Source organism: Sciurus vulgaris (assembly GCF_902686455.1).
Source record: "Sciurus vulgaris genome assembly, chromosome: 1".
NCBI classification, from domain to species: Eukaryota; Metazoa; Chordata; class Mammalia; order Rodentia; family Sciuridae; genus Sciurus; species Sciurus vulgaris.
Window position 1 is genome coordinate 17,220,072 of NC_136461.1, and position 15,495 is coordinate 17,235,566.

The 15,495-nt window shown below is 47.2% G+C and overlaps 1 protein-coding gene and 1 long non-coding RNA gene across 4 annotated transcripts in view; one reads left to right on the plus strand and one right to left on the minus strand.

The window, feature by feature from the left end:
• Positions 1–513: 513 nt before the first annotated feature.
• LOC306660236 lies at positions 514–4,386 on the minus strand. The gene is made up of 3 exons (XR_013763587.1): positions 4,110–4,386; positions 3,708–3,798; positions 514–3,111 (listed from the first exon to the last, which is right to left on the minus strand). It is a non-coding gene; the product is annotated as an uncharacterized lncRNA (long non-coding RNA).
• Positions 4,387–10,707: 6,321 nt separating this feature from the next.
• Positions 10,708–15,495, plus strand: part of RCAN3 (RCAN family member 3) — a 33,092-nt gene continuing 28,304 nt past the window's right edge. Inside the window, exon 1 of one of the 3 annotated variants that reach the window (XM_079130711.1) lies at positions 10,708–10,992. The gene's annotated coding sequence lies outside the window, so the exon portion shown is untranslated. Of the gene's footprint in view, positions 10,993–11,164; positions 11,368–15,495 lie in introns of those variants that run through there. The other 2 variants (XM_079130709.1, XM_079130710.1) reach the window with 2 other exon arrangements.

Sequence of the window (15,495 nt, forward strand, 5' to 3'; positions counted from 1 at the left end):
CAGGGAGCTCAGCCACTCTCTGCTGCTGACCTCCCCTACCCACTCTGATCCTAGGGAAGGAACGGTCCTCCACCCTGTGCCTCCCACAAGCCCTAGCAACCCCTGGAAATGGCTTCCTGGGAACCTCCAGGCCTGAGCCTAACCTCAGGATCCCTTCACAAGACATTCACGAGCAAGTTCTCACCTGGCTCCAGGTAAGCCTTCCCAGCCGGGGCCCGCTCTCCATGCCCTCTCCCCTCCACCAGGAAGCGCCACACACCAGAGAAGCTAGGCCTGGCTGATCCCACCAGGTCCAGAAAGAGCAGTCTTCTCCAAAGAACCTGTCTTTACACCCTCAAAGGCCCTCTCAGGACTGGGCCACTCGGCTGCCACCCAAGAAAAAGCGTTTCCAGTGGTAGATTTTTCCGGCCTCAGAACTCTGATTGAGGTCCGCCACAAGCACCTCGCTCCTTTCTGAGGAGGATGCCAGTCGGGTCTTCAGATCACAGCACCAGCAGGGAACGCTGGCGGCACCAGAAACCCCTGCCTGTGGCCAAGAGCTGTGGCCCGTTTGTCTAGATCTGTGTGTGGCTGCCTGGTGGAAGGAAAACCGCATGGCCCGTGGAATAATAAGGGAGAGGAGGACAGGTGGGGCCGCAGGAGGCAGCCCAGCGCTGCGGCTGAGCACAGGTGCACACCCTCCCTGCCTTCTCCCTTGGGAGAGCACGGAACCCCTCTGACCCTCAGGGTCCTCATCTGTGAAGGTGGAATAATAATGCATCTCCCTCGTAGGAGCCTGTACTGCTTTAGTCCTGGCACAGAGTAAAGCCTCAACAACCCCAGCCGTGGCCCTTCTTTGAGCCGGGGAGCGGCTGAACTAGAGATGGGCGAGAGGTGGAAGGCAAAGAGCTTCCTGCCTTTCTTTGGGCCTTGAGGATCGACTTTGGCTACCTCAGGGAAGGCAGGGTTGACTGTTCTGATGACATTGACCTCATCCCCCGTTGTGAGGGGGTTTGCTCTAGGTCAACCTTATCTTGAGATTCCTGGGTCTTTTCTTAGACCCCTCCAGACTCAGCTAGTCTTGACCTACTGAAGGGAAAAGGCTTCCGGCCTCTAACACGCCGGTCATTTTCTCTTTGCTTCAAACCTGTCCTTCGATTGTTGGCTTTGGGATGCTGGGGCATCCCTTGCCCTTTACCTACTGCTCCCTGCCAGGACCTGCCAGGGAAACTGAGGCTGGAGGAGGCCAAAGGGCCTTGCTGCTTCCTGTTCCCATGCACAGCGAAGCTCCTTGGCTCCAATGGAGCAGCAGCTGGATCTAGATCATGGTTCTTTCCAATTCTTACACAGCCAACTCCCTGGCACCTCCCTCAGAGACGCCACGCCCACTCCTAAGAGGTCTATGTCCCAGGTCCCCGGCTTCCTCCTCCGATCTTTTTTATTTTTATTTTTTTATTCCAGAGATTGAACCCAGAGGTGCTTAACCACTGAGCTATATCTCCAGCCCTTTTAACTTTTTATTTGGTGACAGTATACTTTAGGCTCTTGCTAACTTGCTGAGGCTGGCTTTGAACTTGCAGTCCTCCTGCCTCAGCCTCCCGAGTAACTGGGATTATAGGTGTGCCCCACCAGGTCCACGCTTTGATATTAGAAAAACAGCTTTATTGATGAAATCCACATAACATACGATTCGCTAAGTTAAAATGTACAATTCAAGGGTTTTTAGTGTCCCCACAGGCATGTATGACTCTCACCAGTCGAGGGATTCTGGGCATATGCACTAAAAAGCCAGAAACAGGGTCTTGGATGGATATTTGTACGTCGGTGTTCATAGCAGCATTGTTGACAATAACCAAAAGTGGAAGCAATCCATGTCCGTCAAGGGATAATAGGACACGCAGGATGTGGCACCTACACACAGTGAAACATATTGACATCGGCTGCAGACAAATGAAGCTTGAAGATACGATGTCACTGAAATAAGAGACTTAAGGGGACAAATACCATGATTCCACTTACACAAGCCACCTGGAATACCAGGCTCACCAGGGCAGGAAGTGGAGTGGCAGCAGCCAAGGGCTGGGCTGTGGAGTTAATGTTTAATGAGTGCAGAGATTCAGTTTTGCAAGATGAAAAAGTTCTGGAAATGGATGTAGTGACGGCAGCGCAACAGCATGAATGTTCTTCCTGCCATGGAGGGATCCGTATGCTTAAAAATGGTTCAAATGGTAACGTTAATGTTGGAGATATATATTTTTTTGGTACTAGGGATTGAACTCAGGGGTACTAACCACTGAACCACACGCCCAACCCTTTTTTATTTTTTATTTTGAGACAGGGTCTTGACAAGTTACTTAGGTTCTCGCTAAGTTGCTTAGCACCTCACTAAGTTGCTGAGGCTGGCCTTGAACTCATGATCCTCCTGCCTCAGCCTCTCAAACTGCTGGGATTACATGTGTTACACCCAGCATGTTGGGTATATTTTACCACAATTTTTTGAAAAGAAGCCCCATATCTCTTAGCTGTCCCCTCCTGTACCCCCAATGCCCTATCCCCACCTCCCAGCCCAAGACAGCCACAGGTCTGCTGCCTCTGTAGGTTTCCCCGTCTGGACTTGCAAATGAATGGAACCGTGGGACAGGTGGACTCCACCACAGGATGCCTCAGCGTAGCGTCTGCAGGACTCACCCGAGTCTGGCAGGCACTTCGCTCCTGTCTGAGAGCCCTCTTCGCTGCCAAGAGGTGATCTTAACAACCTCTTCCCATGATTCCCGTCTCCTGGGCATGGCTGCTGCTTCCTAAAGTTGCTACGTGGGCGATTCTTTGGCACTCTGCCTCGGTCCAGTTCCCGGGTTCGTAACTCCGTGTTCAGATGACAATCCTCTATGTACGTTGACGCCATTAAGTCCCTGCTGTGGGGTTTTAGTTGCTGTTTTCAGTACTGGGCGCTCTACCACGGGGTCACATTCCCAGCCCTTTCAGTTTTTTATTTTGAGACAGGGTCTCACTAAGTTGCCCAGGACGGCCCCCAATCTGCAATCCTCCTGCCTCAGCTTTCAAGTGGCTGGGATGACAGGCGTGCGCCACTGATGTGATTTTTGTCTCTTGAGTACACACTGACAGGGTATGGCCCTGAAAGGAAAGGGGGACAGTAAAATACCATGTTCCTGGATGTGCCCTGAAACCTAGCCACGCTAAGGGGCACTGGGAGCAGGCGGGGCGGGAGGTGCAGACACACATGCCCTTGAAGCACACTGGGGACCAGAGCAGCCTGTCATCTGTAGAAAGCTGCCTTCTCACCAGTACGCCGGATGCTGGTCAGGCAAGCTCAGCTACTGCTGACCGTGTCACTCTGCAACTTCAGCCTCTGAGTGGGATGGGTGCAGACTTGAGGGCACTGTGGAAAGGATAATGTCACTGGTCCCTCCACTGGGCAAAGCACCACGGGGGACAGAGCCGCTGCTTGGTGAAGCACCTTGAGGGACAGGCGTTGTCCGCCAACCCATGGTTGCCACTGGGTCTTCCTGGAGCAGCCGCTGACCTGTGGTGAGCTCCCCAACAAGTCACCCGTCCTGCCCACGTCTCTAGGCGCTCTCTCAGCTCTGTGCCACCTGCCCCACTGCCTGGCACGGCCCCACTGCCTGGCACGGCCCCACTGCCTGGCACAACCCCACCGTGGGCAGGACGGGGACTCCACGATGCTCAGCCACCGCGATTCCCATAGCCACCTGTTCTCAGGGTTCCATCTGCTCCTTTGCTCTCTGTCCCACGTCCCTCCATTCTGATTATGGAAATCCAGTCTTACTCTTCTCCACTCATCTGGAACTCAGATTAACCAGCAAGTTCAAGGATCGGGACATTTAGAGAGCGGTGCCCTTCAACCTGGAGCGGCGGGGACAGGGGTCCTTGACAACCACCCACCCGCAGTTGGCTCCCCAGCCTGGGTCTGCGGGTGGGTAGAGGGAGTCTCTGTCACTTGGAACAGCACAGCAAGATGAACGCTCACCCTGCGTCTGGGTTCAGGACACGCCCAAAGATATAGTTCCATAGCCAATGCTCCAAATTACCCAGGAGTGCTTTTAAAAAACGTGTTTCTTTTTATAAACATTTCATAGTTATTGGCGGCCTACCTTTTAATTAAGATTTTCCAGTTTTCCCGAAGCTTGCAGAAACGGTTCATTGGCGCCTCAACACCATGTTATGGGGAGTCACCACTGTCACTGCCCTGGAGCTGAAGAGGAAGTGGGCTTAGAGCAGGTGGATTTGCTCAGGGTGCGACAACCAGTTCGTGCAGAAGCACGAGCAGGATGTCATCCTGTGTCTTCTGAAGACTTTTTTTTTTTTTTTTTCCGGTGGTGCCGGGGATTGAGCCCAGTGCATGCTGGGTAAGTGCCCTGCCTCTGAGCCCCAGCCCTGGAGACTTTGAAGTAAAACCCCCTACAGCTCTGGTGGCTCTCCTGCACAGCTGAGGTTGGGGTGGTGGGAAGGGGTGGGTGGGGAGGAGGCAGCCTAGATTGGTAAAACTTTTCTAAAAGGTATCTGAAATATGTGTACCCGGACCTTCCCTTTCAGATAAATAAAACCACAGCCACCAAAACCATTTCCATTCGCAGCTACATCCACGAAACAGAAGGCATAGTCTGGAAATATATGTACTAAATTGTATGTGAAGGAGTGGGTCAAATGGATTTTTTTCCTTGCAGTATACCAGGGATTGAACCCAGAGCTTCCTACATGCTAGGCAAGGGCTCCACCACTGAGCTGTATCCACCCTACCCCCAATCCTTTTTATTTTATTTTGAGACAGGGTCTCACTAAATTGCTAAGCCTGGCCTCAAACTTATGATCCTCCTGCCTCATCCTCCCACGTAGCTGGGATTACAGGCCTGTACCACTGAGCCAGCTCTAAAATGATCATTTAACAATAAATGTTAGAACTATTAGGGAAAGAATTTAAGATTGAGTCTTTCTTCATATTTTTATAGTAAAATAAATTTTAAAGGAACTTAAGCAGTAACAAAAGTACAAATCATCAAAAAAAACAAATGAAGGTCACTGTTAATCAGCAAGGGAAGAGGTCACAGCGTCCAAGTTCAACACATTCACATACAAACAAAAACCGTGAAATGTCTGTATCAAAAGAAAGAAAAAAGAAAAATTTCAAAAGGGAAGTCATTAAGAGAAAATTTTCAACAAATACAATAACAAGGTTACTGTTTACAACATAGTGTTGTTATAATCAATGAAATGATGCTAATAGCTCAGCAGGAGAAGAAGCTGGGCAGATTTCAAAGGAAGCCCATGTAAGAAAAGCTTCATTCTCCTAATAATCAAGAGGCGTGGCTTTTCGTTTGGTTAGCTGGTTGTTTTTATTTGTGTTCTATTGAACAGGAAAGCCTTTTAAAATTAAACACAGTACGCAAAATTATTAAGGAAGAATTGAGATTTAGGCCAAGGATGTGGTAGGTGCAGTTGATTCCTGTACCCTTTCGGAAATGCATTTTGTGATTTTCCATAGGAGTTTTGAAAGGTTCATGTCCTAGTAACCTCTGCTGGAATCTATGCTAAGGAAAAAAACATAAATGCAAGATTGTGTTCATGTATTCAGGCATTCTTTGTAGGGTTAGTTCAGGAAGGGAAATTTTGAAAGAAACCTTGATTCTAAAAATAAGAGAATAATTCAAAACATAAAAGAGCACACACGATAATGCAATATGACATAATATGTAGTAATCAATGTACTATTAGGTCATCATTTAAACACATTTTAAAATAGGTTTTGAAACACAGGATATGCTTGCTATCTAATGTTAGCAAATAAACAGGAGATCCAAATTGAATGACTCCAATGATAAACCCTAATCTTCAGATTGGAAGAAAATATGAAAATATTGAATAGTGGCTATCTCAGTATCATAGGAATGAAACTGAATTTAACTTTCTTATTTATGCTTTTGTTTTCAAATTATCGCTTAAGCCAAGTCCAGTTTTTATAGTGAGAAGGTGAAAAATTCAAAAATTGATATCATTCATCTCCCAGCTGATGTTGAACATGGTGCTGATGATAGATGGTTGAATCCTGCAGACAAATGGATCGCCTTCCTCTCTGCCTGGGGATGGCTGATCTGCCAGGAGCAGGAGACACAGGAGGGTATTACTCAGGAGACAGGCTAATTTCAGACTCTTCAGGAAAACATATCATCGATGAGACAAATCCCACGGAGGTCTAGAGCACGTGGCAAATCATGAATTTAAATATCCAGCACAGCCAGGTGCACACTGATGGGAAAAAGATGCAGGCAAAGGCAGAGAAAAACTGTTCCACTGAGTTGAAGCAGGTTGGGTTCTAGCTCCTTCCTTCTTCCTTTCTCAGGCCATGGTTTCTTCTGAGGTCATTCCTTATAGTCAGCAGCAGCTGTTCGCTCCCTCCCTCTCTTCCACGGGATTACTTACCAGGGTATGTCAATTGGGATGGTGTTTGGTTGCAACGGATATCTAATAAGATACAGGAATATATCTCTCCCAGGCAAAAGCAGTCTGGATGTTGGCAACCCAGGGCTGGTGTGGCAGCTCTGGTGTCACAAGGGACTCAGGCTCCTCATCTTTCTGATCCAACATCCTAATATGTGGCTGCCATCTTCAGGGTTACTCTCTGGTCCCAAATGGCTGCTGAAGATCCAGCCATCATATTCACTTGAGTAGGCTAGAAAAAAAGGAAAGGGGTACCTCTCCCATTCAAGACAGTTTCCTTTTGTTCGTATCTCGTTGGGTAGAAAATAATAATAAAATTTTACTTGTAAACGTTAAAAACACTTTAATGCTCACTGGGCATCCTAATGTGTCTGGTATTTATAAAACAACCCTACAAGGCAAGTTCTCAACAATTCTATTTAACAGATGAGAAAAGTAAGGCTCAACAGGTTAAAGAACTTGCTCAAAGGAACACAGTTAATGATACACCCAACTCCACGAAGCATTCTGCTGCCTCTGTGCAGCCACTAAAAAATGAAGGGAAAAGAAATCTCCTCAGACCTGTCTTTATCCGCTCTATTTAAGGAAAGCCCCCTTTTTTCTATGTAAAATGCCCTGAGGAGCCAGGCGCGGTGGCCCATTCCTGTAATCCCTGCAACTTGTGAGGCTGAGGCAGGAGGATCACAAACTCAAGTTCATCCTCAGCAATTTAGCAAGTCCCTAAGCAAATCAGAGAGACCCTGTGTCAAAAATAAATAAATATAAAGGGTTGGGGATGTGGTTTGGTGGCTAGGCACCCCTGGGTTCAATCCCTAGTGCCAAAAAAAAAATGTTGAGGGGTAAGTGGGGGTGCAACTCAGTGGAAGAGCACTTGCTGAGCACGTGTGAAGTCCTGGGTTCCATCCCGGTATCACAAACAAATACGCAAAGAATTTGAAATGCACTGATATGATTAGTCAATGAGAAGAACTGAGGTTAAAAAAAAGAAGACAGATCTTATAAACGCAGCAACATGATCTGTTCTACTCACTCATGTTCCCGATGCCTAGACCTGCGGCTGCCAAATAGGAGACATTCAATGAAAATGTGTGGAATGTATTCATTGGCAGAAAAAGAACATTTCCAGGAGCCCTGAGTGTCCCTCTGGGCCCTGTCCAATCGATCCCCACTCCTCAGAAGCAACTACAGTTCCAATACTTATCATCAAGTAGTTTGGCCTCTTCTGGAACTCCGCGTAAACGGAATCAGATATCTATACTCTTTGGTATACAGATAATTCTTTTGCTCAATAATTTTTTTTAGATTTATCTATATTATCATATGTATCAGTAGTTTGACATTATTTCTTTTCCTTAGATTTTTTTTATTTTTACAGACTGCATTTTGATTTCTTGTACACAAATGGGGTACAAATTTTCATTTCTGTGGTTGTGCACATTGTAGATTTACACCATTCATATAATCATACATGTACATAGGGTAATACTGTCTGTCCGACTTCTTTATTTCTATCATGTTACTATTCCATTATTTGAATATGCCATAATTCATTATTCTTCTGTTGATGGATATTTCGGATATTTCCAGTCTGGTGATATTATAGATGAAGATGTTGAGCATCTCTCTCTCTCTCTCTTTCTCTGGAAATTCACCTACAGTTCTTTTGAGTATATATCTAGGAGTGGAACTTCGGGGGCATGGATGAGGTGTACATTTAGCCTTATGAACCGGCAAGCAGTTTCCAAAATGGCTGCATCCTTTGCATCCCACCGCACAGCATTTCAGGTTGAAAGGGACCCCTTCTGTCACTTGCGTTACTCCCGAGCACAGCCTAACACCCATCTAATAAAGATGTTTTATAGTAGTGACTGTTAAACCCACTCAAGTAAGGATAAGGAAATCTGAAATGAAATCTCCTGTCTGGAAATTTTCCCGAAAGACAAGAGCTGTGCTACACAGGATGTGCTTCTCGAGTTTTCCAGGACTGCGAAGCTTATCAGCCTCGGCAGGGGTTTCAGTGGCTGGAGCCAGGCCGGATCACTTTCACGCTCCCCTTTCCTGTAGGTCAAGCCTCTCGCTGATGCGAGGAGGGAGGGGCCGGTGTCCAGTTCATTCATAACGAGCATTTGTTACACGCTGTGTGCTGGTCACCTGGCTATCCACGACCGGAAAGAAGAAGAGTGTGGAAGATTCCATTCTCCTCCAGTTCTCGAGTTGCTCACAACCTAGTTGACTAATACAAGATGGCAACTCTTCCTTGGCCCACCTCAGTGTTGTTCTGGATTTTTCCTCTAACTGTTTTGTGTTCTGTTCTGCTTCTTCCCTGGGTCATCTCATGTAAGCCGACACGTTCAACCAGCCACTAGGCCTCTTTCTCAAGGCCCCAGCCGAGGGAGTTCAGGCCTACACTCCACCCCTTCTGTCCTTGACTCCTCTCTGTTGCTTGTCATGTACATATAACTTGTCTGTAAATTGCATGAACTTTGCTTTTGAAATACAGCCAGAATCCTTACTCTTTGTCACCATTTCTTCCTAAAGGCCCTTTGTCCAGGTCACGGTGGTCTCTGGTCTGCATCATTGTCTTTCCTCTTCCCAACCAGTACTGTGATCTTGTTGCTGGTGCTGACTCCTCATTCACTTCCCTTTCCCTTGGTAACAGAAACTGGATGTCCTTTGGTCAATGTGACCATCGTTCCAGCAGATTGCTGGTGCAGGGAAGGCTCAGTGACTGTTCTAGACACACGTTTGAACAGGGTAGAGGGAAACAGGCAGGAGGGATGGTGTGACGCCCTGAGGGTGGCCACAGGGGAGCCACTGGGTTCACCAGAGCCAGGAGAGAGCACCTGAATGAAGAAGGTCACCTGGCAAAAGCTTCATTCAGTGCACATGTGCAGCCACCCAGAAGGGAAGAGGCCATGGATGCCCTTCCTTCCTCCAGCCCCTGATCTCCACAAGCATCTTCTATCGGACAAATTCAACAATAAGCCAAAGGATAAAGGACCTATGGAAGCAGGGCAGGCAGGTTGGCCTCTTGAGGCATGCATCAGGGTGGGGCAGGGAGCAGACCTGGAGTGACTGACAAAATCCCTAGCCCAGGAAGCCACCTCTCCCCAGTTCTCAGTCCATGAGACTGAGCATATGACCCAGGCCTGGGCTGTGGAAATGTTCCACACCCTTTCTCCAGAGGGCGGGTTTGTGATGTGCCAGTAACCCAAATTAGACCAGCGGGATGCAGTCCGAGGACTCTGGTCGGTAGCATGGGGAGACTGAGTTAAACAAGGCCCATCTGGTCTTTTGACTTAGGATCTCTCAAAACCACTTCTGTGAATCATGGATCTTAAGCAGGGATACAAAACCCCCAGTGTGCAAAAACATTGGACTTAAAAACTCAATCTTTGCAGAAGCTGCTGTTTAAGAAAAATTTGGAGAAAGAAAAATGACTGCAGTTCTCAGTACGACCTTGACAAAATAAGTGGCTCTCGGTAAACACCCGTCAGTAAGTGAACGTGAAGAACTCAGTCAAGATGGAGCGGGAGCCCCAGGTCAGAGACTGAGAGCAAATGGGTGATCTGTGGGGCACAGCTGTGGCTGTGCTGGGGAGCAATCCTAAGAAAGATCAGGGTCCTAAACCAACCCTTTTCCTGATTTAATTCTAACAGTAATTAGACCATGTTACACACTTGGCTTCACCTTTCTGCCCTGTGACGCCAGTGCTGGGTGACAACACTGCTTCCTTGCCCTTGAATTTCATTTTGCTTTATGTGGCCTCTGAAGGGGACATGAGGGAGTGATCAGAGCTGATTTTTTTCTAACTGCATATCTTTGAAGACTTGAGCTGAGACAAGTTTCCTTTCCTGCTCAGGATCCCCATTGCCTTCTCAGGAAGAGACGCAGCTCCCCTCCAGCCTGGGCTTTGGCGCTTCGTCAAAAGTGTGACAATAATACCTGCCAGTGTAGCCTCAGTCCTGCCACCTGGACTGGACAAGGCCCTGCACAACATAGGCCGCTGCTTCTCTCAACTGCAAAACAGGCATCGTCAGGACCCACTGTCTCCTAGGGCTTCGGGGACAAGCAGACTGTGCGTGAAAAGGCTTTGTAAACAAAAAGAGAGCATTAAAAATGTAAATATTATTAACGCAGTAATAAGGCGTAGGGCGAAGAGCAGCAAGAGGAGGGAGGGCAAGGAAAGGAGGGGGAAGGGAGAGGGCGGAGCGCGAGGAGCAAGGCGAGGGGGCGCCGCGCGCCAGGGTGGAGCCCGGGGACCTCGTCACACACCTGGTGCCATCCACCCCTCGGCCCCCTGCTAGTCGCCGCTCCTCGGGAATTAGGACCGGGAAGCCCCTCCTCGTCTGTAAGGCGGGGACAATAATATCCGGCTCGCTGGTGGCTGAGAGGTTAAGCGAGGTGAAGCTGGCCGAGCGTGTGCGCCGCGTACGTAGTAACTGGCCCTGAGTTAGTGACATTCCCACTCACTGCGCTGGGGACTGCCATATGGGGCTGGCAGGAAAAGAGAGAGACTATTTCTGGCCACGGTGGGAAACGGTAAGGCCGCCCAAGGTCCCGTTTTCGGGGGTACCTAAAGCCCCCACCTCGGAGCAGCGGGGAACGGGCGGCCGGAGCGGCGCGGGCGGCGGGCGCGGCGGGCGGGAGCGCGCAGGGAGGGCCCCCGCCCGCCGGGGGGAGGAGGGGGCGCGGCCCGGGAGCGCGCGCAGCGCGGGCAGCCGCGCTCGGCCCCAGGCGCCGCCCGCGTCCCCGCCGAGGCGGCCGCTTCCCCGCGTCGAGGGCGTGGCGGCGGCGGCTCCGGCTCTGCCCTCCGCCCCGGCGCGGCGTCTGTGCGCCCCCGGCCGCGCTGGTCGCCGCGCCCCGCTCCCCGCAGCCCCGGCCTGGGCCCTCCTTCCCGCCGCGGCGAGCGCGCAGGTGAGTCCCCTCCCCGCGGGGCGGGCGCCCGGCCTCTCCCAGCAGGTGTGCAGCCGGGGCGGGGGCCGTCGCAGGCGCCCGGGAGGGGTGGGCCCCGGCAAGCTGGGCCCCCAGGCGCCGCGGCGAGTGCCCCTGTCCAGCCGCCCGCGCTCGGCTCTTCCCTGGCTGTCTGTGCGGGGTGGGGTCGGGTGCATCCAGGACCACCCCCCACCACCACCGCGCTTTCTCTCCTCCACCGGCAATTCTCTCCCACAAACTGACTTTTCCAAAAGCTGACAGGCCCGCTCTTCCCCGGAAGGCAGGAAGGTGCAGTTAGTAAACCCGGGCCAGGAGGTGGAAGCCCCTGTCGTCCTCCAAGGCCCCTTCCCCGTGGTGCATGGATAACCGCCACATTTATTCCGTGACTTCTTGCAACTTGTTACCTGCGCCTGTCTGCTGCCTGCACAGGTAGAGCAATCAGTGGCCTCTTCCCAGGTCGCTTCGTCCCAGCTTCCGTGCAAAATCTGATCATCTCCTTTAGAGATTAGGATTCTAGCATAGGGAGCAGTTCACATCCGTTTTTCAGATGCACACTAGGATTAAAATGATGTTTTGGTATGGGGCTCAAAACCAAAAAGACTCGATTTTCCTTATTGAAAACTACCCAGTACAACACATTGAACTTTTCATGGAAGTCTACATTTAATAGAAGTCTCTGATGTACTATTAGGCAAGAGAATCAAGTGATTTATCTGTACCCGGGGTTACATGGGACTTAAAATCTCTTAAGACTATCTCATTAGCTCTGGTTCGGTATATTGAACTGCAAAAATATAGTATGAAGACTCGGGATCTAGATGTTTATGCATTGCACAAATTCATTCTTTCAGTGGACATTTTATGTAGGTTATTCTAGAAATGGACTTTGGATGCAGGAAGACAGAAAAGCTGAGAAACTCAGTACCATTACCCGTATCAACAGCTTTACCTTTCACCTCACTGCCAGAGGTTTCCTTGGATAGAGATTTCCGTGCCTATTTATGTTAAATAGGATTTCTCCTGCTGTTGAAATGTACCATTTGTAAAGCTTTAAAACGTGAACGTTAGGGTAACAAATGAGAACCAATTCTGTATGATGTTATAGGGGTTGTTGGTCTAAGAAAAAGCAAACCATTGTGAAGAATAATGTGACTTAGAAATCTGTCTGAGTGAAGCCTGTGACATAGTGGAAGCCCTAAGGGTCAGTGGCTTTTGTTTCTTAGGGCCCCTACCCCAGATCCCATGGAAGGTAGAGGCCAGACAGGGATCTCCACTTTGCCCAGAAGGAAGAGATTATATTAAGTAGAAGTAGATTATATACATTAAACAAATAGCATGAGGCTTTCATGGCTGTATTTCAATTATTCTTTTTTTTTTTTTTTTTTTTTTTTTTTTTGGTGGTACTGGGGATAGAACTCAGGGCCTTGTGCTTGCAAGGCAAGCACTCTACCAGCTGAGCTATCTCCCCAGCTCTTCTTCAATTATTCTTTAAAGCCTGTTATTTTCTTATATTCTTGACAGTTTATTTTTGTTGTTTATTTCTGTTTTCTCTCTCATGCCAACAGATACTACTGTTTCTGGTGCAGCAGGAACCTCAATTGTAACAGGACCAATTTTAGATTAGCAGCAAAAACAGCATAGGTTGTGAACACACACAAAAATATAAAAATCTAATTTTCACCTTTTTTTCCCCTTTTGCAGTGCTGGGGATGGAACCTTGCATATGGTAGGAAAGTACTCTAATGCATGTTACATCCCCAGCCCATAATTTCACCTACTTAATTATTGCACCAATTTTTTTATTACAGCTACTAAAAATAGTAACATTTTACTTGTAAGCGGTAAATGAGAACAAAACAGAAGGTAGAGACTTCAAAATAGACATTCAGAACCTCCACATTGTCAGTCCTGAGTGGCCTTTTAAAATTTTACTCTAAATTATAAATTCAAATGAGGTACACATTTGCTTCCAGTATTTGTAGTATTTTAAACATACCAAAAACATTAGGAAGTACATCTGGCTAAGGCATTAAAATGTTTCCCAAATTGAAATCATGTTAGTTTTGAAAAATTATTTGTTAAAAAGCCTAGAGGGGAATTTACCTTTTTCTTATCAGAGCAGAAAATGCAAGATCAACTCTGTGTGTGTGACATTTTGCCTTGATGGATTGCTTTTGTCACAAGGCCTGTCCTAGTGGAGCAGATGGTCCTGCTCCTTGGAGTTTTTCCACTCATTTGATGTTTCCATGAAGAAGCAGTTTGCCAGAAGCCAGCCCCAGCTACAGTTGCGCAGGAGATGATGCTGAACCCTGATTAGCTCAGACCTTTGCTTGCAGAAGCGGGAGGATGTGGGCTCAGCCTTTCTGCCAAGCGGGTCAAGATTTCCCTGGGTTAGTGAACCGAGGGAGAACCCAGTCTTATAATAGAGTCAGGCAGAGTCAGTAAGGACTCCGGGAATAGCCTCAAAGAACCAATGGGCTTCTACAGTTGTTTTCTTTGCCCTAGTGAAACAGAGTTTACCTTTTAAGTAACAGCTGAGTTACCCTACATGACCTTCCAACATATTACTCTCCTTTTCACATATGATTTTCTGATGTGAGAAAATTATGCAATGGTTGACAATGTTGAAGAAACCCTCCTGGTTTGTCTTTAGCAAGAGAACCGACATCTGAATGATAAAGTCTCTAACATATGCCATATGCATGGTGACATAAAATTCTGTAAGGCCCATAAAATGGCACCGTGGCCTTTTCCCAGCCAGCTTTGTTTTTAATCTTCACATGTTTTCATGATGGACCCAGATTACTATCTCCACTGGTAGTTCGGGAGCTGTCTTTGTTTATTAGTCTGTAGTACTTTTCTTGGGGATACAAATTGTTTTATTTTTGTTATCCTTTTTTTTTTTTTTTTTTTTTTCCTTTGGTGTTTGGAATTAGATCATTTGGAGGTATGCATTTTCCTTGTTTTTTGTTTTTGTTGTTGTTGTTCATTTTATGATTTGAATATCAGTTCCACCAATGGTTCTGATACCTTTGGGGCCCTTTCAACCCAACAGTGCACTAACGGATCATGCTTATGTTAAAATAATTCATTATTGAGCCCAAACTATATGCAAACTATTATTCTGGATATTAGCATGTATTCTCTCACTTAATTCTCCTAATATTCTTGCTGGGTGAGGATTATTATCTCCATTCATAGTTGAAGGAATAGGCAAAACAGTTTATCCAACATAGAGTATTGAAGGAGCCAGAATTCAAACCTAGGAAGGCTGAGTTGGAGCCCAACTCTTCTGGGGTTACCTACGGACGGCTCAGACTTGTCTGTAGTTACTGTGGCATTTTAGCTGTCCATCCTTTCTAAGTGTGTAAAAATGTGTGAGTGAATAAAATGTAGCAGTACTATAAAGATTATTGAAATATTTTGGTATAAGTGCGAATAATAGTAATCTAAAACTTTGAAAGGGACATTATTGGGATAACTGAGAAAATTTGAATATAGATTGTGAATTAGATAGTTTTATATCAATGTTTTCAATACTTTGGGTTATGCAAGAGAATGATCTTGTTCGTACACACTGAAGTCATTTGGGAGTAATAGGGTATATACTTGATCTTACTTTTAATGGTTCAGAGCATGTGTGTAAAAATAGAGAAAAGTAAAAGGCTGGGTGTGATGTCACATGTGTGTAATCCCAGAGGATTGGGAGGCTGAGGCAGGAGGATCGAGAGTTCAAAGCCAACCTCATCAACTAAGTGAGGCCCTAAGCAACTCAGTGAGACCCTGTTTCTAAATAATATACAAAATAGGGCTGGGGATGTGGTTCAGTGGTTGAGTGTCCCAGCCCCCCCCCCCAATTTTTTTTTTTTTTTTTTAATTAAAAGGACTGGGGATGTAGCTCAGTGGTATAGCATCCTGGGTTCAATCTCTAATACCTGACATGACCAAAATACATGAAAAATCTTTTTTTTTTTTTAAATAGAGACAAAGAATGATGACACAAATGGGCAAAACTAGTAACTCTGGGTAAAGGCTATTCAGGAGTTCCTTGGACGATTCTTATAACTTCTGTTTGAAGTTTCATCAAAAGAAAAAGTTACTCAAAATTGA